Source organism: Bombina bombina, chromosome 6 (assembly GCF_027579735.1).
Source record: "Bombina bombina isolate aBomBom1 chromosome 6, aBomBom1.pri, whole genome shotgun sequence".
Taxonomy (NCBI): domain Eukaryota; kingdom Metazoa; phylum Chordata; class Amphibia; order Anura; family Bombinatoridae; genus Bombina; species Bombina bombina.
Genome location: NC_069504.1, coordinates 686020716 through 686044027, shown reverse-complemented (window position 1 = coordinate 686044027; position 23312 = coordinate 686020716). Strand labels below are relative to the sequence as shown.

Sequence of the window (23312 nt, the reverse complement as noted above, 5' to 3'; positions counted from 1 at the left end):
GCCAGTGTTTCAATTGGCTTATCAAAAAACATGACCGGGCTTAGAAAAAAAAAAAAAAAACGCGTTGTTTTAACAGTGTTCAGAATTGGATGAATAAACGGTAAAAACAAAATAAATATAGCGATTGCAAAAAATTCATGAATTAAACTCCAATTTAATTTTAGAGTATTTACAGGGGAAACAATCTAATAGCTGAAACTTAACCTTCACTTTAATGTTCCTTTAATATCAGATGCATTTCTTTAAAAAAAGTGACTTTAACATACCCCTCAGTAAGTGGTTTCAGGGATTTATGGATGTATTTTTGGCTAAGGAACAGTTTCTAAGTATTTCTATATTTATCACTGCCTAGTGTTCTCACAAGGTCCTAAGGGTCATGTGACCCCTTCATTGAAAGAGTAGATTCTCTCCTCTTTTAAGTAGTTTGTCTTACGGGTGACTGAATTTATTTTTGTCTGAGACAGTGGTGAACATTCAGAGCATTTCAAAATGTATTACTCCAAACCTGGTATCAATCAGGTTGGAGAACTGTTATTTGCTCACTGTTCAGTTCAACCGATCAAGTAATTACTAATTTAAAATATTTTGCTCTTTTCAGTAAATTGCCTTCTGGTTGTATTTTTTATTTTTTTGTAATCTAGAGGTATCAGAGCCCATGCATATTTATCTTTCTAAATGTAGTGGCTATCATGTTAGAAACTTACCAGTCTCACTTTGCCCAAGTAATAACCAGATGGTCATGTGACCATTATGTTAAACAAGAAGATTATTTTCTTCTGTGTAAGTGCTATCAAGGCTTTTTAGGTTTATTTTTTTGATGAAATATGGCCAAAGTTTAAAGCCTTGTAACATTAATTACTCTAAACCTGTAAGTAATTTGCTATTGTCAAACTGTTCTGGTGTTAATCAGGGGATTAAGTGACCCCTGATATAAAAGTTGCATGGGGTTATGCGGGCCTATTTATCATAGTGGGAGCGGACATCATCCGATATTGTGGCTCATGTCCGCTGCACATTGATAAATGCCGACAGCATATGCTCTCTGCATTTATCATTACACCAGCAGTTCTGGTGAACTGCTGTAGCAATGCCACCCCCTGCAGATTTGCGGCCAATCAGCCGCTACCAGGGGGTGTTAATCAACCCGATCGTATTCGATCGGGTTGTTTTCTGGTTATGGAGCAGTTATGGAGTCTTTAGACCGCTGCTTCATAACTTCTGTTTCCAGCTCGACGGGAAACAGGAGCTTGATAAATATGCCCCAAGGTGTCTAACCCTAGACTCAAAATCTAGGCAAATATCCATTAATCTGTTCTCTCTCTAATTCTAAACCTCACTATATAAACCTTCTTTCAGAGCCATTGTACTACCCCTTCAAATCAAAATATGATGACTTTGAAGCATTGCTCACTACTCGAACCTTTAGTGACACAGGTTAAAAACAAATGGACCACCAATTTGTAGCTCACAAGAGAATTCAGCTTTTGAATTTGTAAGTGGAACAAACATCTCCAATTTTAGTTCCAGAAATGTAAAAATGTGTATGCTCTGTACATTACTGTAGGCTTTTCAGCAAATAATATAATTATCTGTATGTGTGAACAGTTCATGAGGATATCTTATATTAACTGTCCATATTCGTTGCATTTTCCCAAAGAACCAAAGAATCCCTCCAAGTATGCCTGTGCCAATAAATGTTCAAGCTTCTGGTAGCCGTCCAAGCAGTCTGTGATAGGGTGATATAAAGTATAGAATATACATGCAGAGGATTTGTGCCAGGACTTTCAGCAGTTATTGTAGTGAACCCAATGGTACCATAGTCTTTAAATAACACTATAATGCAAGCATCACGTAATTCATTAAAGTATGTAATGTTTCCTAGATAACTATACATCTTATTTTTTAAAGCACTCGGTCCAGTGAGATTCTAAAATATGCCTCAACAATATTACAGGGCCCCTCAAAGATGGTTTTAAAGGCATTGCTTTTACCTTGGTAACTGCATATCTAATTAAAGGGATAGAATGGTCAAAAATTAAATGTGCATAGGTGCATTTTAATTTGAACTAGAAGCATTTTTAGAATATACTTCTGTTTCTAATAAAAGCTATTATGTTTTTCTGTGGTATACACACATATCCTGTGAGGGCTAATGCACCAGAATTCAATTCAATGATGTATTCAGAAGCAATATACACCTCTCTAAGCAGGCATGGTGGCTCAATACTGGTGCAGGATATGTGCGTATGTTGCGGAAAACCAGTAATATCTTTTACTAGAAGCATTTTTACTAATGGAAGTATATTACAAAAATGCTAATATTTCAAATTGAAATGCACCCCATGTACATTCCAATTTTAATATGCTATTTTTTTTTATTATTATTATCAGGTATTTGTAGAGAGCCAACAGGTTCCGCAGCGCTAGCTAATCCCTTAAAGGATAGTTCACTAATATGCTAAATATAGAAACTTATTTTACAATAAAATGCTCAGTAAAATATGCTGATAATTTCTCTCCATGCAGGTGAGTTTTTAAGAATCGGGCCCCATGTGTTTTTGAACCCCACAAAAAGGGATCAGGTGAGCGAGTCCACTGTGGAAATGCATTACTTTGCTAATCGCTGGACATTTGTTTGTATTCTGGAGCCAATTTTAAATATCGGGTTGATCACAATCTATTATTTGATAATTATCAAAACCATTTTTGACTGAAGCAATAATGAAAAAGCGTTGCCGGTAAACAAGGAAAATAGCTGATTGTGATCGTGTTTACATTGATTCAGCTCTACAGCAGCCGTTAACATACAGATAATTATCAATGTATAGATAGTGATCAACCCCATATTTATCTAGAATTAGTAATGCAAATATCCCATATTCAGGGAACTAGAGCAGGTTTTTTTCAGGATTACCTTGGGCGAGAGCAGGTTAATAACCATGTTTACTAATTAGCTGATTAGTATTTCACCTCTGCTACAGTCCAGATATCCTGAAAATCTGATATGGGTTTGAAAACCGATGAATTGGAGCATGTTGTGCTCTATTTTCTTAGAATTTTGCAAAATATTTTCACAATTAATTTTTTCCTCTTTTTCTGTAATTTAACCCTGGACACAGCCATATTGTAACTTCTCATATTCTTTGCTGACTGAGTCCAGTTATTAACAGTTATTAATATGCTGATGAAGTAGCTGTCTCAAAGGGTCAAAGGGACAGTCTACTCCAAAACAAGCTTTCATTATTCAGATAGGGCACGTCATTTTAAACAATTTTCCAATTTACTTCTATCACCAATTTTGCTTTGTTATCTTGGTATTCTTAGTTGAAAACTAAATCTAGGAGGTTCATATGCTAATTTCCAAACCCTTAAAGGCCGCCTCTTAGCTCAGGGCATTTTTTACAGTTTTTCACCACTAGAGGGTGTTAGTTCATGTGTTTCATATACTGTAGATAACACTGTGCTCATGCACGTGGAGATCCTAGGAGCCAGCACTGATTGGCTAAAATGCAAGTCATTCAAAATAACTGAATTAAGGGGTCAGTTTGCAGAGGCTTAAATACAAAATACTCAAAAAACTAAAAAAATATAAAGTAACTAGCGCCTAGATGGAATACAAGCTCACTATAAAGAGTCCCTAACAGATTCTAGGATAATGGCAGTGATTATGTATAGGAGTGCCAAAAGCTTAAGTATTACACAGGTATATAATGGAAGAGCCAACTATAAAGACCAAATAATTTCAAATATGCTGTGAGGACAAAATTTGTGCAATTAGGCAATTAGACGAATAAACTCAGATCGATAAATCAAATGGTTGTTGGAACCTATATATTTATTTAGAGAGAACGGTCTCTCAAAATACGATAAAATATGAGAATACAATTTATCATAAATAGTACTAATATGAGAATAAAATAATGAACACAAATAAAAATCAAATAAAAGTCCATATAAAAAATAATACGTGTGGAGGATGAATCAATAAGGGGTTACCTTAGGTATAATTACCCCAATGTGAGCAGGGGTAATTAAGGTCTGAGGATCTAAGTATATCTTAAGAACTAGAAGGCTATGGATCAAAAGGGCTATGAATCATAAAGCCAATCCGATGTGATGTCTTGAGAAAGGCCCTTGCATAGGGCTGAAACACGTAGACGTTATTCCACACGGGATTTGGGAGGCTATTTATCCTTCCAGGATCATTTGTTTGGGTGAGTTTAATACCTATAGAAACCCGCCCTCAGACGTAGTTTGTATAGGTTCTTTCTTTTTTCTTAGATCTTAATGAGATATTCCTGGCATATATCTGTCCCTTTGGGCTGATCCCAGTGTGGAATTTTATTTGATTTTTATTTGTGTTCATTATTTTATTCTCATATTAGTACTGATTATGATAAATTGTATTCTCATATTTTATCGTATTTTGAGAAACTGTTCTCTCTAAATAAATATATAGGTTCCAACAACCATTTGATTTATCGATCTGAGTTTATTCAACTAATTGCCTAATTGCATTAATTTTGTCCCCACAGCACATTTGAAATTATTTGGTCTTTATAGTTGGCTCTGCCATTATATACCTGTGTAATACTTAAGCTTTTGGCGCTCCTATACATCATCACTTAGATACAAGATAATCACAGAGGTAAAAAGTGTATATAACTGTGTTGGTTATGCAAAACTAGGGAATGGGTAATAAAGGGATTATCTATCTTTAAAACAAAATAATATTCTGGTGTAGACTGTCCCTTTAAAGTCCCTTTAACTTATATTCTACACAACCATTTTTGCACACATTATTGACAATTTTATATCTGTGCCTAAGTGTTCTCAGCAGAAGAGATTAGATAAGGTAAACCTAGGTTTCAACATGGTGGCATACATTCATTTTTTAGAAACTTAAACTTTCTAATTATTTCTTTAATATTTAAAGTACCAAAATCTATATATTATTTTCAGGATATTTCCTTTAAATACATAATTGTATCATGCAATTATTTAGGGCTAGATTAGGAGTGAAGCGGTACTTTGCACGCCCACTTGTGCGTTAATTCTACTAGACAAAAAGTTTTTTGCCCTTTTTACAAGTTAAAAAGTAAAACGTTTTCGCACAAGCACTAACCCGACTTGCGCAAAAAGCTGCACTTAGAATATTGTGACCACTTTAACCTAAACCACCATAGACTAAGGGCAAGATTACATATGCGGCGTCGCCCGCAAAAGCCGGCGACACCAGTTTTTACGCGGTTTTGGTATCATATATACGGCGTCGCATATAAATGCGGCGCGCATATTTCACCCGTCGCTCGCAATTTTTACTCCCATAAACTAACATAGAACCACATCACAAATCGGTATCACATATTCAGCGCAAGGACTTACACGGCGAAAATGGAGAAATGTTATTCCATTTTCACCTCACCACATATAGGCAGGTGCAGCAAGCCCTGCACTGAAAATGTGAGCACCGTAACTCCGTAACTGGCTGAAAATATCTACTAATACCTAACACATGCGCAATATCTGACTACCTGTCAACCGCCAACCCCCACCGCAATAACTAATAAAATATATTGACCCATAATCCTCCATTAATCCACATTGCAATAAACCTAATAAAGCTGTTAACCCCTAATCCGCCATTAACCCACATCGCAATCTACCTAATAAATGTATTAACCCCTAATCCACCAAAAACCCACAATGCAATAAACCTAATAAAACTATTAACCCCTAATCCGCCAAACCCACACAATGCAATAATCCTAATAAATCTATTAACCCTTAATCCGCCAAACTCCCACAACGCAAATAACCAATTAAATTACTAAGCCCCCTAATTTAACACCCTCTAAATTAACCCCAATTACCTAAATTAAAAAATACTAAGTTACAATTAAAATAAAAAAGCTAACATTACTTAAAAATAAAAAAGTTTAACATTAAATAAAACCAAATTATCAAAAATAAAAAAATCAAACCTAATCCCTATATAAAAATAAAAAAGCCCCCCAAAATAAAACACCCCCTAATCTAATGCTATACTACCAATAACCCTTAAAAGGGCTTTTTGTAGAGCATTGCACTAAGTTAAACAGCTCTTTTGTATTTAAAAAAAAATCCCCAGTAACAGTAAAACCCACCAACCAAATCCCCCAAAATAAATAAACCGAACACTAAAAAAAAAAACTAACTACCCATTGCCCCTAAAGGGGCATTTGTATGGGCATTGCCCTTAAAAGGGCATTCAGCTCTTTTACTGCCCTTTAAAAATCCTTAACTTAAAAAAGAAAAGCCTAAGTCTAACCCCCAAATAGGTACTCACCGTTCCTGAAGTCCGTCGGAGAAGGTCCTGTTCCACGCGGTGAAGTCTTCTTCCAAGCGGCCAACATCTTCTTCCAAGCGGGGACCACTTCCTTCTTCATCCAGGACCAAGCCGGCACAGAGTGGAGATGAGCGCGGAGCAGGACCGGTGACCGTGGAGCCATGGAACGTGGAGGATCCTCCTCATACGATCGCCGCCGTACACTGTATAGTGAATTCAAGGTACGCATTTAAATATGGCATCCCTTGCAGTCCTTTTGGCTGATTAGATTCTTCAAATTCAAATCAGCCATTAGGATGAGAGCTACTGAAATCATATAGGCTGTTCAAATCAGATTAGGGGGTTATATTTTGGGGGACTTTTTTATTTTCAGGCTTTTTTGGATAGTTTTGTTTATTATTTTCTGTAAAGTTAGACTTTTTTATTTTTGGTCATTTTAATTTAATTTATTTTAATTTTATCTTAGGTTTATTTTTTTAAGTACTGTTAAGATTTTTTATTTTAATTATAATTTAGTATTTTATTATTTTATGTAATTTAGTGGGTGTTAGGTTAGGGGGCTTAGTAATTAAATTAGTTATTTGCGTTGTGGGGGTTTGGCAGATTAGGGGGATAATAGGTTAATTAGGGTACTTGCGTTGTGGGGGTTTGGCAGATTAGGGGTTAATATTTTTATTAGGATTATTGCAATGTGGGGGTTTGGCGGTTTAGGGGTTTTTAGTTTTATTAGGATTATTGCGTTGTGTGGGTTTGGCGGATTAGAGATTAATAGATTTATTAGGTTTGTTGCAATGTGGTTTAATGGCGGATTAGGGGTTAATAGTTTTAATAGATGCTTTGCGATGTGGGTTAATGGCAGATTAGGGGTTAATACATTTATTAGGTACTTTGCGATGTTGGGGTTTGCGGATTTAGGGGCTAATACTTTTACTAGGTAGAGCGCAATGTGGGTGAATGGCGGATTAGAGGTTAATAGTTTAATTAGGCATATTGCATTTTGGGTGGCTGTCAGTTTAGGGGTTAATACATTTATTATTAGTTGCGATGTTGGGGGATTGCGGATATAGGGGTTTTTACGTATAGGGTTTATTTTTGGGAGGCGGGTTAGACTTTTACAGGAGATTTGATATATTTTTTTTATTTTCTAAGGCGATGGCAGTTTCTAAACTGCTGTAAGTCACTGGCGACTCCAGAAATGTGTATTTCTGGACATCGCTAGTTTATCCAACTTACGGCACTTTATGAACTGCCGGCGCCGTATATGTGATACCCCGATGTGCGAGGTGAAATTAAGGGCAGCGCGGGTTTCAGCAGTTACGCTGAAGCTTGCGCCGCATATGTAATCTTGCCCTAAATATATTATATATATATTTTAGGTTTTTTTTTGTAAAATATATATCTATACCTACATATATATATATATATATATATATATGTATATATATTATATATATTATATAATGATTATATATAGGTATAGATATGTACAGAAATATAGAAATACCTATTTAAAAATACTTAGAGCATATTCCCCTATGTGAAGAACATTGGAATGTGAATGCTTTATTAAATATGAATATTGCTCAAATATAATTTTACATGTTTTTAGCTACATGACTGCAAAATTCTAACAAAATAGAGCATGACTTATTTATGCAATATTAATATTTAATAAAGTGTTAAACTGTGTATGCACTGTAAATATTTCACATTCAAATGTTTTTCAGATAAGGGAATATGTTCTAAGTATTTTTAAATAGATATTCCTATCTATCTATCTATCTATCTATCTATCTATCTATCGATCTATCTATCTATCTATCTATCTATCTATCTATCTATATATATATATATTTATGAATTTGCGATCGGGTTTGCGCAAGAGTGTGGTATTTTTTCCCCTTTTGTTCTCGATTGACTTCTATAGGGGAATACATGAACGCACACGCAATATTGTAAGTTCGGATTTTTGCACTCGTCGGGTTAGCACGCGAGCAAAAACAGTTTACTTTCAACTCATAATACAAGCGATGAGCACAAAAAGCTTACTTCTAGTGCAATTAACGTTTGAGCAAGAGCATTAATTAGCGCTCCACTGGCCCATAGTGCAGTGTTTAACCATATATAAATTAACTTAATGTCTCCTAGGGTCTCTCTACTAATCTCTTGGGGCTTGTGGGAGAGAGTAAATTCTGTACTCTTAATACTCTCCATGGCGTTTAAAAAAAAAAAAGTATTATTTTCTATCTAAAGGATACATTACAGAGCCTTGTAAATGGCATTATTTATATTGTTACTCATAGTTCTAACCATGGTTGTAGAAATTAATCGGTAAGATTGATCATAAAAATAGTTGTCAATGCATTTCGTTATCGATTAGGCGGTCTGTGATTAGTTGGTTAGTTACCCAGCGCCAGCTGCTTCACTCCAATGAACTTCTGCAAATGGTATTGTGCAAAAAATTGTATTTATTATTTTTTTATATGATTAATTACCCTATTAATCATTAATAAATATCATTTTATGATCAATCTTATCGATTAGTTGTTGCGGCTCTAGTTCTAAGATCTCATGTGATACTATCTTTGCCTGGACTAGAGATCTGGATGAGAGAGGTAGGCACACTTCAATAGATGATCACCTAAATCCTGTCACCCTACGGATGTAACTTTTGCCACACTATGCTCCTGCTTTGTGGGATATAGACCATAAACATGATTTAAAAAGTGTTCTTAAAGGGACAGTCTACACCAGGATTTTTATTGTTTTAAAAGATAGATAATCCCTTTATTACCCATTTCCCAGTTTTGCATAACTAACACAGTTATAATAATATACTTTTAACCTCTGTGATTATCTTGTAGCTAAGACTCTGCAAACTGACCCTTTTTTCAGTTCTTTTGACAGACTTGCAGTTTAGCCACTCAGTGCCTGCTCCCAGATAACTTCACGTGCTCGAGCACAGTGTTATCTATATGAAATACGTGAACTAACACCCTCTAGTGTTGAAAAACTGTTAAAATGCAATCTGAAAGAGGTGGGCTTCAAGGTCTAAGAAATTAGCATATGAACCTCCTAGGTTAAGCTTTCAACTAAGAATATCAAGAGAACAAAGCAAAATTGGTGATAAAAGTAAATTGGAAAATTGTTTAAAATTACATGCTCTATCTGAATCATGAAAGTTTATTTTGGCCTAGACTGTCCCTTTAATATTCAAAAACTAATCTATAGACATTCAAATCCTTTTACTATCTTAAGGTTAGTATTAAACCTGAAGCAGAATGCATTAATAGGGTTCTCATTTCTTGCCCTCTTTGGTTAGTAGTATTTTTGTGTATATTTGGTAACAATTACTGGATGACATGTTATTGTCATTGATGTCCCATACCTGAATATTTAATGGGGACATAAAACGGTTTTACAATAACTATGTGTGTTTCTAATATATATATATATATATCTCAATAAAATATATTTTATAAATTGACTTAATTTTTTTTTCAGTGACATTCCTGAGGTGTAATTCTTTAATCATATGTAGATAACTTATAAAATAACCTGATATTTAAATCCTTTGATCAAAAAATTCAATAGAATGCTGCAGAAAATGTCTGATAGGGAGAGATACTGAAGAGAGATGAAAGAAACTGAAAGGAAAGGGGAGGCTGAGAGATAATAAAAGGAAGAGGATGGAGAAAATAGAGAGAGAGATCTGTAAAATAGTGAGGAATGGAGAAAGTAGAGAAGAAAGATAGGTGAGATATAGTGAGAAACTGTTAAAGTGAAAGAGAAATAATACTGAGAAAGAAAAAAAAGTGCTGAATGGAGAGAAATAGAGAGAGAGGGGTAGCATAAGGGAGTAAGAAGAGAGGGAAATATGACTGAGAGGTGAAACAGTGAATCAGACAGTATAAAAAGAGAGAGCAGGAAAGAAAGAGAGAGGAAAGTGAAAATAGAGTTGTGGGTAGGGGTGTCATTAAGAGAGGTGAATGAAACAGAGAAAGATGTGAATGAGAGAGTGCAAGGAGAATGGTCAAATAAAGAGATGGAGTGAAAAGGAAAACAAGAAATGAAATTGTAGCAACATGTAATAATGTTCTGCTAATATAGTATTCTTGACTTGTCTTGATTAGGGATGTGTTAAAGAAAGATGAACAAAAAGAGAGAGTGAGCGAGAGAATGAAAGAGATAATACATGAAAAGGAAGGTGAAATAGAGAGATGGAGTGAGAGCAAAGAAGGAAGTGAGAGTTATACATAAGTATGTGAGGTAAACATAAGAAAGAGATGCACCAGAGACATGGAGAGAGAGGGCAGGGGAGTAAATGAGAAGCAAAGGGTAGGAAAAGTGGGGAAATAAAAAGGAAGGGAGGACAGAAACTTTCAAGTATATTAAGAGGGTTAATAAAGTGGAGGCTGAAAGAGTAATAGAAGAACAGGGGGACATGATCTCAAGCTGAAGGGTAGTAGGTTAAGGAGTAATTTGAGGTAAGGCACTTCTCTACAGAAAGGGTGATTGATTCATGGAATACATTTCCATTAGAGGTGGTAATGACAAACACTGTGGATGAACATACAAACTAAATAAGCTTATGCTGCTAGCAAATGTTGGGCAGTCTTGTTGGGCCTATGTTTTTTTATGGAGAAAGAGAATAAATAGATACATTTTTTGAGGTGAAATCTGAGGGGGGAAATTTAAGAATGCTGAGGGAAAATGGGGGCTTTGCTGAGGTGAGTAAGATGAATAAACATTTTCTCTGAAAGCAAAGTTTTCTTGCTACACTAGACAAAGGACATTATTAGGTTTTGGGGAAGTTGGGCCCAATGAATTTATATTTATTTCAAATACAGAGAGTATTTAGCTGAAAAAGAAACATAAGTTCTAATTTTCAAGATGAAAACATATTACCAGCTACACACAATTTGTTTGTTTTTTCAGGATCAATATTGCAATCAATACTTGTTTAGTAGGAGAAAAAAACATTGTGTTATATTGTAGTAATATCTGTGGTGATGAATTACATTAATATTCCATAAAATATAGTTTACTATAAATGAGACATGGCATTACTCATGTTGTATATAAAAAAGTAAATTAAATCAACAATGTCTGTAATAGTTTTGTTTGCTATTAGCAGCTATTCATGTGATATAAATTTATACACAGAGGCCCATGGGGCATATGTATCAAGCTCCGAATGGAGCTTGATGCCCCGTGTTTCTGGCGAGCGTGCAGGCTCGCCAGAAACAGCAGTTATGAAGCAGCGGTCACAAAGACCGCTGCTCCATAACCTGTCCGTCTGCTCTGAGCAGACGGACAGACATCGCCGGAAATCAACCCGATCGAGTACGATCGGGTTGATTGACACCCCCTGCTGGCGGCCTACTGGCCGCGAGTCTGCAGGGGGCGGCGTTGCACGAGCAGTTCTTGTGAGCTGCTGGTGCAATGCTGAATATGGCGAGCGTATTGCTCGCCATATTCAGTGAGGTCTGTCGGACCTGATCCGCACTGTCAGATGAGGTCCGACAGACCTTGATACATATGCCCCCATTTATCAAGCTCCGTATGGAGCTTGAGGGCCTGTGTTTCTGGCGAGTCTTCAGACTCACCAGAAACAGCAGTTATGAAGCAGTTATGAAGCAGTTATGAAGCAGCGGTCTAAATCGGGGGTTGATTGACACCCCCGATTGGCCGCGATTCTGCAGGGGGCGGTGTTGCACCAGCAGCTCTTGTGAGCTGCTGGTGCAATGTTGAATACGGAGAGCGTATTGCTCTACGCATTCAGCAAGGTCTTGCGGACCTGATCCGCACTGTCGGACCAGGTCCGCAAGACCTTTGATAATTCGGCCTCTAAATCTGAGCAAAAATAAATCAGGGGAAATTACATATTTAAAATCACTGCAAAGGATAAATTATTGTAATCAGCTGTTGCTTTAAAAAGGGGTTAATAGCACACAACTCGTCTTTTGCTTTAAAAAGGGGTTAATAAGTACAACTCACCACAACCAACTCTGAGAAAAGCATGTACATAATTCAGTAAGGTGACAAGAAAAATATATCATTTATCCAACATTTATATTTCTCTTAGTTACTCTGACTCTTCATCAGTCACATTTAAGAAATAAGATCTATGCTCTGCAAAATGCCATAACTCTAAGAATTAAAAATTATTGCTCCTAGTCATTTCTATTTGCAGACCAGAACCAGCAAGTCAAGATTTTTATATATGACACAAAATTAATCCTTTTTCTGTTAAGTATTTCAAAATTGGAATCATTTATATCACACAGACAGGATCTTTCAAAATTCTGCTTTATAAATAAATAACCATTTATGCACTGGCAAAAAAACTGATACAGTGAGCTAAATGATTATGGTTGGACTTTTACAGTAGAAATATTGTTGTATAAAATTATCTGAAAGTGAACACATTGGAAATTGAATATTGAATATTGTTCATTATCTACCTTTATCTTAAATATAAAATGCAGCTGAAGGGATGTATAGTCCAAAGATGGCCAATCTCAAAATTAAACTTTAGATCAAAGGTGCATGACAGAGTTTATAATAATTCTAAAGGACAGAACTTGCTGGATTTAGTGACCAGACACTTTTTAATGTGAGGTTTCAGGGCAAGACACCCCTTCTTCAAAATACCAGTGAAATATTGTGAAAGCAAAATCAGAATTTATAAAATCACAATCCTAAATACAATGCTGTATACAAAATGAAACACAAAATAGAAAGTGCAAAGTTTAAATGTAATACAACTTATTCTGAAGTCTAAATTCATATCTAATTCAAAACTCCAAGTGTAAATGCAGCAGATCTCTCATGCAATGCAGTGCTGTATTGCACTGGGGTTGTCTCTCCTTCAGATACAGAAATACAGGGTAACGCCCCCAGGAGAAGTATAGAAAAATCTGCCTTTTTAGAATTTCAATAGGGATCTCATAGTGCTGGAGGATCATTTTATATCAACTCGCTTAAGGGGAGAGGTTCTTATCATTAGGGCCTGGTACTTCCAGGTTCCACCCTTTTTCTTAGAAAATTCAGTGAGTGCAGACCCTGTGAAGTCTGCACTATAATTTATCTCCAAACTAGAGAATGTTTGATTAGTTGACCCATAGGCCCCTACTTATCAAGCCGTCGACTTTCTTTCATTCAACGGCACCAATACGCTCGCCTAACATCGCTGCCGTGGACCTGAATACATTCGCCAAAATTATCAAGAAAGCTGCCAAAAATCCGCGCACCAAGTACGGAGCGATGAGCAGCGGACTGTTGTTAACTAACAGTCATCGATCTCGCAGCTCTTCGGCTTATTTCGTACTTTCTTGGTACCCTGTCACTAAGCACCCACACTAAACTAAACTGTTTACCCCCTATACCGCCGCTCCCAGACCCCCCCGCAACTAAATAAAGTTATTAACCCCTAAACCGCTGCTCCCGGAGCCCACCGCAACTCTAATAAAGTGTTTAACCCCTAAACCGCTGCTCCCGGAGCCGACCGACACCTACATTATATGTATTAACCCCTAAACCGCCGCTCCCCGACCCCGCCGCAACTAAATAAAATGTTTAACCCCTAAACCATCACTCACAGACCCCGCCGCCACCTACATTAAATTTATTAACCCCTAATCTGACCCCCCTACACCGCTGCCACCTACATTAAATTTATTAACCCCTAATCTCCCACCCCCAACGTCGCCGCCACTATATCAAATTTATTAACCCCTAAACCTAAGTCTAACCCTAACCCTAACACCCCCTAACTTAAATATAATTTAAATTAATCTAAATAAATATTACTATCATTAAATAAATTATTCCTATTTAAAACTAAATATTTACCTATAAAATAAACCCCAAGATAGCTACAATATAACTAATAGTTACATTGTAGCTATTTTAGGATTTATTTTTATTTTACAGGCAAGTTTGTATTTATTTATTAAGGTACAATAGTTATTAAATAGTTATTAACTATTTAATAGCTACCTAGTTAAAATAAATACAAATATACCTGTAGAATAAAACCTAACCTATGTTACAATTACACCTAACACTGCACTATCATTAAATTAATTCCCTAAATTAAAATAAATTAATTACAATTAAATAAAATGAACTAAAGTACAAAAAACAAACAAACACTAAATTACAGAAAATAATAAAATAATTACAAGTTTTTAAAACTAATTACACCTAATCTAATCCCCCTAATAAAATAAAAAAGCCCCCAAAATAAAAACATTCCCTACCCTATACTAAATTACAAATAGCCCTTAAATGGGCTTTTTGCGGGGCATTGCCCCAAAGTAATCAGCTCTATTACCTGTAAAAAAAATACAATACCCACCCAACATTACAACCTACCACCCACACATCCAACCCTACTCTAAAACCCACCCAATACCCCCTTAATAAAACCTAACACTAATCCCTTGAAGATCACCCTACCTTGAGACGTCTTCACCCAGCTGGGCACAAGTGATCCTCCAGAGGGGCAGAAGTCTTCATCCGATCCAGGCAGAAGAGGACCTCCAGATGGGCAGAAGTCTTCATCCAGGCGGCATCTTCTATCTTCATCCATCCAGAGCGGAGCGGGTCCATCTTGAAGACATCCGACGCGGAGCATCCATCTAGACCGACGACTACTCGATGAATGAATTCTATCAGCCAATAGGTATTAAGGTAGGAAAAATCCTATTGGCTGATGCAATCAGCCAATAGGATTGAGGTTCGATCCTATTGGCTGATCCAATCAGCCAATAGGATTGAGCTTGCATTCTATTGGATGATTGGAACAGCTCAATCCTATTGGCTGATTGCATCAGCCAATAGGATTTTTCCTACCTTAATTCCCATTGGCTGATAGAATTCTATCAGCAAATTGGAATTCAAGGGACTCCATCTTGGATGACATCATTTAAAGGAATATTCATTTGTCGGGTAGTCGTCGGTCTGGATGGATGCTCCGCGTCGGATGTCTTCAAGATGGAGCCGCTCCACGTCGGATGGATGAAGATAGAAGATGCTGCCTGGATGAAGTCTTCTGCCCGTCTGTAGGTCCTCTTCTGCCCGGATTGGATGAAGACTTCTGCCCCTCTGGAGGACCACTTCTGCCCGGTTGGGTGAAGATGTCTCAAGGTAGGGAGATCTTCAAGGGGGTAGTGTTAGGTTTTATTAAGGGGGTATTGGGTGGGTTTTAGAGTAGGGTTGGGTGTGTGGGTTGTAATGTTGGGGGTATTGTATTTTTTTACAGGTAATAGAGCTGATTACTTTGGGGCAATGCCACGCAAAAAGCCCTTTTAAGGGCTATTTGTAATTTAGTATAGGGTAGGGATTTTTATTATTTTGGGGGGCTTTTTTATTTTATTAGGGGGATTAGATTAGGTGTAATTAGTTTAAACTTATTTTATTATTTTCTGTAATTTAGTGGGGGGGTTTGTACTTTAGTTAATTTTATTTAATTGTAATTAATTTATTTTAATTTAGGGAATTAATTTAATGATAATGTAGTGTTAGGTGTAATTGTAACTTAGGTTAGGATTTATTTTACAGGTACTTTTGTATTTATTTTAGCTAGGTAGTTAGTAAATAGTTAATAACTATTTAGTAACTATTCTACTTAGTTAAAATAAATACAAACTTGCCTGTAAAATAAAAAATAAACCCTAAGCTAGCTACAATGTAACTATTAGTTATATTGTAGCTAGCTTAGGGTTTATTTTATAGGTAAGTATTTAGTTTTAAATAGGAATTATTTAGTTAATGATAGTAATTTTTATTTAGATTTGTTTAAATTATATTTAAGTTAGGGGGTGTTAGGGTTAGACTTAGGTTTAGGGGTTAATAACTTTAATATAGTGGCGGCGACATTGGGGGCAGGAGATTAGAGGATAATAAATTTAATGTAGGTGGCAGCTGGGTCCGGGAGTGGCGGTTTAGGGGTTAATACATTTATTAGAGTTGCGGCGGTATAGGGGGGGCAGATTAGGGGTTAATAAGTATAATGTAGGTGACAGTGGGCTCCGGGAGCGGCGGTTTAGGGGTTGAACACTTTATTTCGTTGCGGCAGTGTAGGGGGGGGCAGATTAGGGGTTAATAAGTATAATGTAGGTGGTAGCGGTGTAGGGGGGCCGATTAGGGGTTAATAAGTATATTGTAGGTGGCGGCAGTGTAGGAGGGGCAGATTAGGGGTGTATAGACTCGGGGTACATGTTAGGGTGTTAGGTGTAGACACTACCATAGAAATCAATGGGATATCAGGCAGCAGCGAACATGAGCTTTTGCTGCTGTCAGACTCCCATTGATCCCTATGGCATCCGCCACCTCCAGGGCGGCGGATTGAAAGCCAGGTATGTTGGGCCGGAATAGTGGCGAGCGTACCTGCTAGTTTTTTGATAACTTCCAAAAGTAGTCAAATTGTGCCGAACTTGTATTCGGAACATCTGTAGTGATGTAACCATCGATCTGTGTCGGACTGAGTCCGGCGGATCGCATATTACGTCACTATATTCTACTTTTACCGGTCTGTAGGGTTTGATAACTACGGCGAATCAAGCTCGCCACAAATACGCTGCGGAATTCCAGCGTTTTTGCGGTTGACAGCTTGATAAATAGAGGCCATAGAAAGTAATGAAACTCTTTAGGAAACTGAAGCTGACAGTTTTACGGTTTTATTTTAAATAGAAGAAATGCAAAATACAATCAAATTTAAAAAAGATGCACATACATCTACAAAGTATGATACTAATTTGTTAAAATTACACAGAAACTGTGAAAGAATAATCAGAATTTGTAAAATCACAATCCTAAATACACTGCTGTATACAAAATAACATACAATATAGAAAGTGCAAAGTTTAAATATAATAAAACTTAACATGGAGTGTAAAGTAATATAAAATACAAAGCACAAAGTGTAAATGCATTAGAACTGTCATGTCATGCAGTGCTATATTGCACTGGGCTTGTCTCTCCTTCACATACAGAAATACACTGAACGCCCCTTGGAGAAGTATAGCAAAATCTGCCTCACTGAAAGGATATGCCTGTGAGTGGCAAGATGTCTCCCATAGAAAATAATGGAGCTTGCTGGTAAACGAAAATTCCATGGAAAGATTAAGCAGGGGGTTCACTTTAAACATTAAATTCTACAACCAATACTAATTTGATTACTTTGCTTTCAGCATATAGTACCCCACTCTATTTTTGTATGCAGGTGTTTTCCTAGGAGTGTAATAAGTGTTTTGGTATTTTGACTCAATCTTGCCAACATTTAGTTGGTGAGAAAAAACAGAGAGAGCTGCAGGTGGAAAATGTTTGCAGAATATGTCAGACCATGCAGAGAAATTTCAGATACACCCATGGAACACTGTCTTTTGCATGAGCAGTGTAGTTTTATTATGATTTCTACTGTGCACCTTAAATAGTTTCCTGCACATTGGATTGGTCAAAAACATAAAGGGCTAGATTACAAGTGAAGACGAATTAACTCTCCTGCTCGATTGTAAACACCAATAGAAGTAATATTTTTGCGTGCTGGTTAGAACACCTATTAAAAGTTGAAAGTAAAACTTTTGTGTGCGAGTGAAACCTTGACGCGTTCAGGACTTTGGTTATCATGACCCTGCTAACTTTTTCTCCACATAGATTTTAATGGAGTCTGCAGAAGAAAAAAACTAACAGGAAAATTGTATTGTTATTTTAAATAAACAAATCTATATATATTTGCATATACTTATATATATAAATATATATATATATATATGTGTAAAGAAAGTTCAAAAGTATGTGCACTCTCACCACCGTCCTGCGTATATATATATAATTATATGATAAGAAAAATTAAAAAAAATCTATGTGAAGAACATTGGAATGTAAAATATGTGTAATGCTCTTCGGGTTTCGCATTTTAGGTCTTGTATGGCAGTGCCCTGTTTAAAGTCACTCAGCTCTTCAGTATGACCAAATGTACAGCCAATGCTTGTCTATGGGGACTATGTGCCAGCTTTTATGCACCTGTTAGCAATAACTGTGGCTGAAACAATTGAACTCATAATTTGTATCCTTCTGTGGGTTCAACACTAAACTAAATGCAATATGCCAAAAGTTTTTAGATTCTCATACTCATCTGTTACTCCAAATAAATATATTTGAAGTCTGTCTATTTTAACTGAGGTACTAATGAGATTGCTACTTTCAAAACTGCATGAACACATGAAGTCGAGGTGTGGGAACTCCATGAAGTATTGCACACAAACAAATGTCTGTTATTTTCTATGCTATATTAAATTTAATTTGTGACTGTTTTTGTGCTAGTTATTTTACTTCTGGCCAGTTTTTAGGCATGCTGAAACCCAGAGGCAGATCGGCTTAACCGTGAATAACAAGTCACATAATAGCGTTCATAATTCCATAACATAGGTTTTTTTCATTGATTTCCTGTTTTAACATCAGGCATCTTTAGCAGATCTTATGAACAGGATTTTTTGTATGATCTCATGCTAGAGAATATAATCATACTACAGCCTTCCAGTAAGAAATGATTGCAACCTTGTTTAGAGAAACAACAGTGTTCAGCTAAAGATAAAGCTAAAAAACTAATAGTGTACAAATCCTTGATTTCAGCATGAAATAATATGTCACCTTGGGTATTGTTGCTGTGATATAACTTCCCTGTCTTGTGTAAATAGAATGTCTTTACTTAAATGAACAATGGATTGCAAAATAGCTATATTTAACTCTTCTGTCAATCTTACTTTGCGTTAACATTCACCAGGTTTGCCTTGCTGATTTCCGTCTGTGTAGGTGCAAGATATTGATTCATTAAGTAATCTTCACTATGGCTAGAATGAATGCCTAGTATATGAAAGAGTAATCTTTTAAGCAGAGGTGGAAATTACTTAAGCGAAAACAATCCTGGTGTATTCCTAGGATATTTCTTTGTTCAATAAATTGTCAAAGCAAAGTACAGACATGAAATCAAAATATTTTCTTTTGTGATTCAGATAGATTGTGCAATTTTAAATAACTTCCCATGTCATTTCTATTATCTAATTTGGTTTGTTCTCTTTGCATTCTTTGATGAAAAGTATACCTAGGTAGGCTCAGAAGCTGCTGATTGCACATATATGACTCTTGCCATTGGCTTTCAGCTAGCTCCTAGTAGTGCATTGCTGCTCCTTTAGCAAGGGATACCAAGAGAATGAAGCAAATCAGAAGACAGAGGTAAATTGGAAAGTTGCTTGCATCTTTATGTGAAAACCATATGAAAGCTTGTATCTTTATGTGAAAACCATACAAAAGCTTGTATCTTTATGTGAAAACCATACAAAAGCTTGTATCTTTATGTGAAAACCATACAAAAGTTTGTATCATTATGTGAAAATCATACAAAAGTTTGTATCATTATGTAAAAATCATACAAAAGCTTGTATCTTTATGTGAAAACCATGCAAAAGCTTGTATCTTTATGTGAAAATCATACAAAAGCTTGTATCTTTATGTGAAAACCATACAAAAGCTTGTATCTTTATGTGAAAACCATACAAAAGCTTGTATCTTTATGTGAAATCCATACAAAGGTTTGTATCATTATGTGAAAATCATACAAAAGCTTGTATCTTTATGTGAAAACCATATGAAAACTTGTATATTTATGTGAAAACCATACAAAAGTTTGTATCTTTATGTGAAAACCATATGAAAACTTGTATATTTATGTGAAAACCATACAAAAGTTTGTATCTTTATGTGAAAACCATACAAAAGCTTGTATCTTTATGTGAAAACCATACAAAAGCTTGTATCTTTATGTGAAAACCATACAAAAGCTTGTATCTTTATGTGAAAACCATACAAAGGTTTGTATCATTATGTGAAAATCATACAAAAGCTTGTATCTTTATGTGAAAACCATATGAAAACTTGTATATTTATGTGAAAACCATACAAAAGTTTGTATCTTTATGTGAAAACCATATGAAAACTTGTATATTTATGTGAAAACCATACAAAAGTTTGTATCTTTATGTGAAAACCATAAAAAAAGCTTTCATCTTTATGTGAAAACCATATGAAAACTTGTATATTTATGTGAAAACCATACAAAAGTTTGTATCTGTATGTGAAAACCATACAAAAGCTTGCATCTTTATGTGAAAACCATACAAAAGCTTGTATCTTTATGTGAAAACCATACAAAAGCTTGTATCATTATGTGAAAACCATACAAAAGTTTGTATCTTTATGTGAAAACCATACAAAAGCTTGTATCTTTATGTGAAAACCATACAAAAGTTTGTATCTTTATGTGAAAACCATACAAAAGCTTGTATCTTTATGTGAAAACCATACAAAAGCTTGTATCTTTATGTGAAAACCATACAAAAGCTTGTATCTTTATGTGAAAACCATACAAAAGCTTGTATCTTTATGTGAAAACCATACAAAAGCTTGTATCATTATGTGAAAAACATACAAAAGCTTGTATCTTTATGTGAAAACCATACAAAAGCTTGTATCTTTATGTGAAATCCATACAAAGGTTTGTATCATTATGGGAAAATCATACAAAAGCTTGTATCTTTATGTGAAAACCATATGAAAACTTGTATATTTATGTGAAAACCATACAAAAGTTTGTATCTTTATGTGAAAACCATATGAAAACTTGTATATTTATGTGAAAACCATACAAAAGTTTGTATCTTTATGTGAAAACCATACAAAAGCTTGTATCTTTATGTGAAAACCATACAAAAGCTTGTATCTTTATGTGAAAACCATACAAAAGCTTGTATCTTTATGTGAAAACCATACAAAGGTTTGTATCATTATGTGAAAATCATACAAAAGCTTGTGTCTTTATGTGAAAACCATGCAAAAGCTTGTATCTTTATGTGAAAATCATACAAAAGCTTGTATCTTTATGTGAAAACCATACAAAAGCTTGTATCTTTATGTGAAAACCATACAAAAGCTTGTATCTTTATGTGAAATCCATACAAAGGTTTGTATCATTATGTGAAAATCATACAAAAGCTTGTATCTTTATGTGAAAACCATATGAAAACTTGTATATTTATGTGAAAACCATACAAAAGTTTGTATCTTTATGTGAAAACCATATGAAAACTTGTATATTTATGTGAAAACCATACAAAAGTTTGTATCTTTATGTGAAAACCATATGAAAACTTGTATATTTATGTGAAAACCATACAAAAGTTTGTATCTTTATGTGAAAACCATACAAAAGCTTGTATCTTTATGTGAAAACCATACAAAAGCTTGTATCTTTATGTGAAAACCATACAAAAGCTTGTATCTTTATGTGAAAACCATACAAAGGTTTGTATCATTATGTGAAAATCATACAAAAGCTTGTGTCTTTATGTGAAAACCATGCAAAAGCTTGTATCTTTATGTGAAAATCATACAAAAGCTTGTATCTTTATGTGAAAACCATACAAAAGCTTGTATCTTTATGTGAAAACCATACAAAAGCTTGTATCTTTATGTGAAATCCATACAAAGGTTTGTGTCATTATGTGAAAATCATACAAAAGCTTGTATCTTTATGTGAAAACCATATGAAAACTTGTATATTTATGTGAAAACCATACAAAAGTTTGTATCTTTATGTGAAAACCATATGAAAACTTTTATATTTATGTGAAAACCATACAAAAGTTTGTATCTTTATGTGAAAACCATACAAAAGCTTGTATCTTTATGTGAAAACCATACAAAAGCTTGTATCTTTATGTGAAAACCATACAAAAGCTTGTATCTTTATGTGAAAACCATACAAAGGTTTGTATCATTATGTGAAAATCATACAAAAGCTTGTATCTTTATGTGAAAACCATATGAAAACTTGTATATTTATGTGAAAACCATACAAAAGTTTGTATCTTTATGTGAAAACCATATGAAAACTTGTATATTTATGTGAAAACCATACAAAAGTTTGTATCTTTTTGTGAAAACCATAAAAAAAGCTTTCATCTTTATGTGAAAACCATATGAAAACTTGTATATTTATGTGAAAACCATACAAAAGTTTGTATCTGTATGTGAAAACCATACAAAAGCTTGCATCTTTATGTGAAAACCATACAAAAGCTTGTATCTTTATGTGAAAACCATACAAAAGTTTGTATCATTATGTGAAAACCATACAAAAGTTTGTATCTTTATGTGAAAACCATACAAAAGCTTGTATCTTTATGTGAAAACCATACAAAAGTTTGTATCTTTATGTGAAAACCATACAAAAGCTTGTATCTTTATGTGAAAACCATACAAAAGCTTGTATCTTTATGTGAAAACCATACAAAAGCTTGTATCTTTATGTGAAAACCATACAAAAGTTTGTATCTTTATGTGAAAACCATACAAAAGCTTGTATCATTATGTGAAAACCATACAAAAGCTTGTATCTTTATGTGAAAATCATACAAAAGTTTGTATCTTTATGTGAAAACCATACAAAAGCTTGTATCTTTATGTGAAAACCATACAAAAGCTTGTATCTTTATGTGAAAACCATACAAAAGCTTGTATCTTTATGTGAAAACCATACAAAAGTTTGTATCTTTATGTGAAAACCATACAAAAGCTTGTCTCTTTATGTGAAAACCATACAAAAGCTTGTATCATTATATGAAAACCATACAAAAGCTTGTGTCTTTATGTGAAAATCATACAAAAGTTTGTATCTTTATGTGAAAACCATACAAAAGCTTGTATCTTTATGTGAAAACCATACAAAAGCTTGTATCTTTATGTGAAAACCATACAAAAGCTTGTATCTTTATGTGAAAACCATACAAAAGCTTGTATCATTATGTGAAAACCATACAAAAGCTTGTATCTTTATGTGAAAACCATACAAAAGTTTTTAATCTTTATGTGAAAACCATACAAAAGCTTGTATCTTTATGTGAAAATCATACAAAAGCTT

The 23312-nt window shown here is 34.8% G+C and overlaps 1 protein-coding gene across 3 annotated transcripts in view; it reads right to left on the bottom strand.

Moving 5' to 3' along the window:
* TACR1 (tachykinin receptor 1) overlaps positions 1-23312 on the bottom strand; it is a 481441-nt gene that overhangs the window by 328122 nt on the left and 130007 nt on the right. The gene's annotated exons all lie outside the window — the stretch shown is intronic.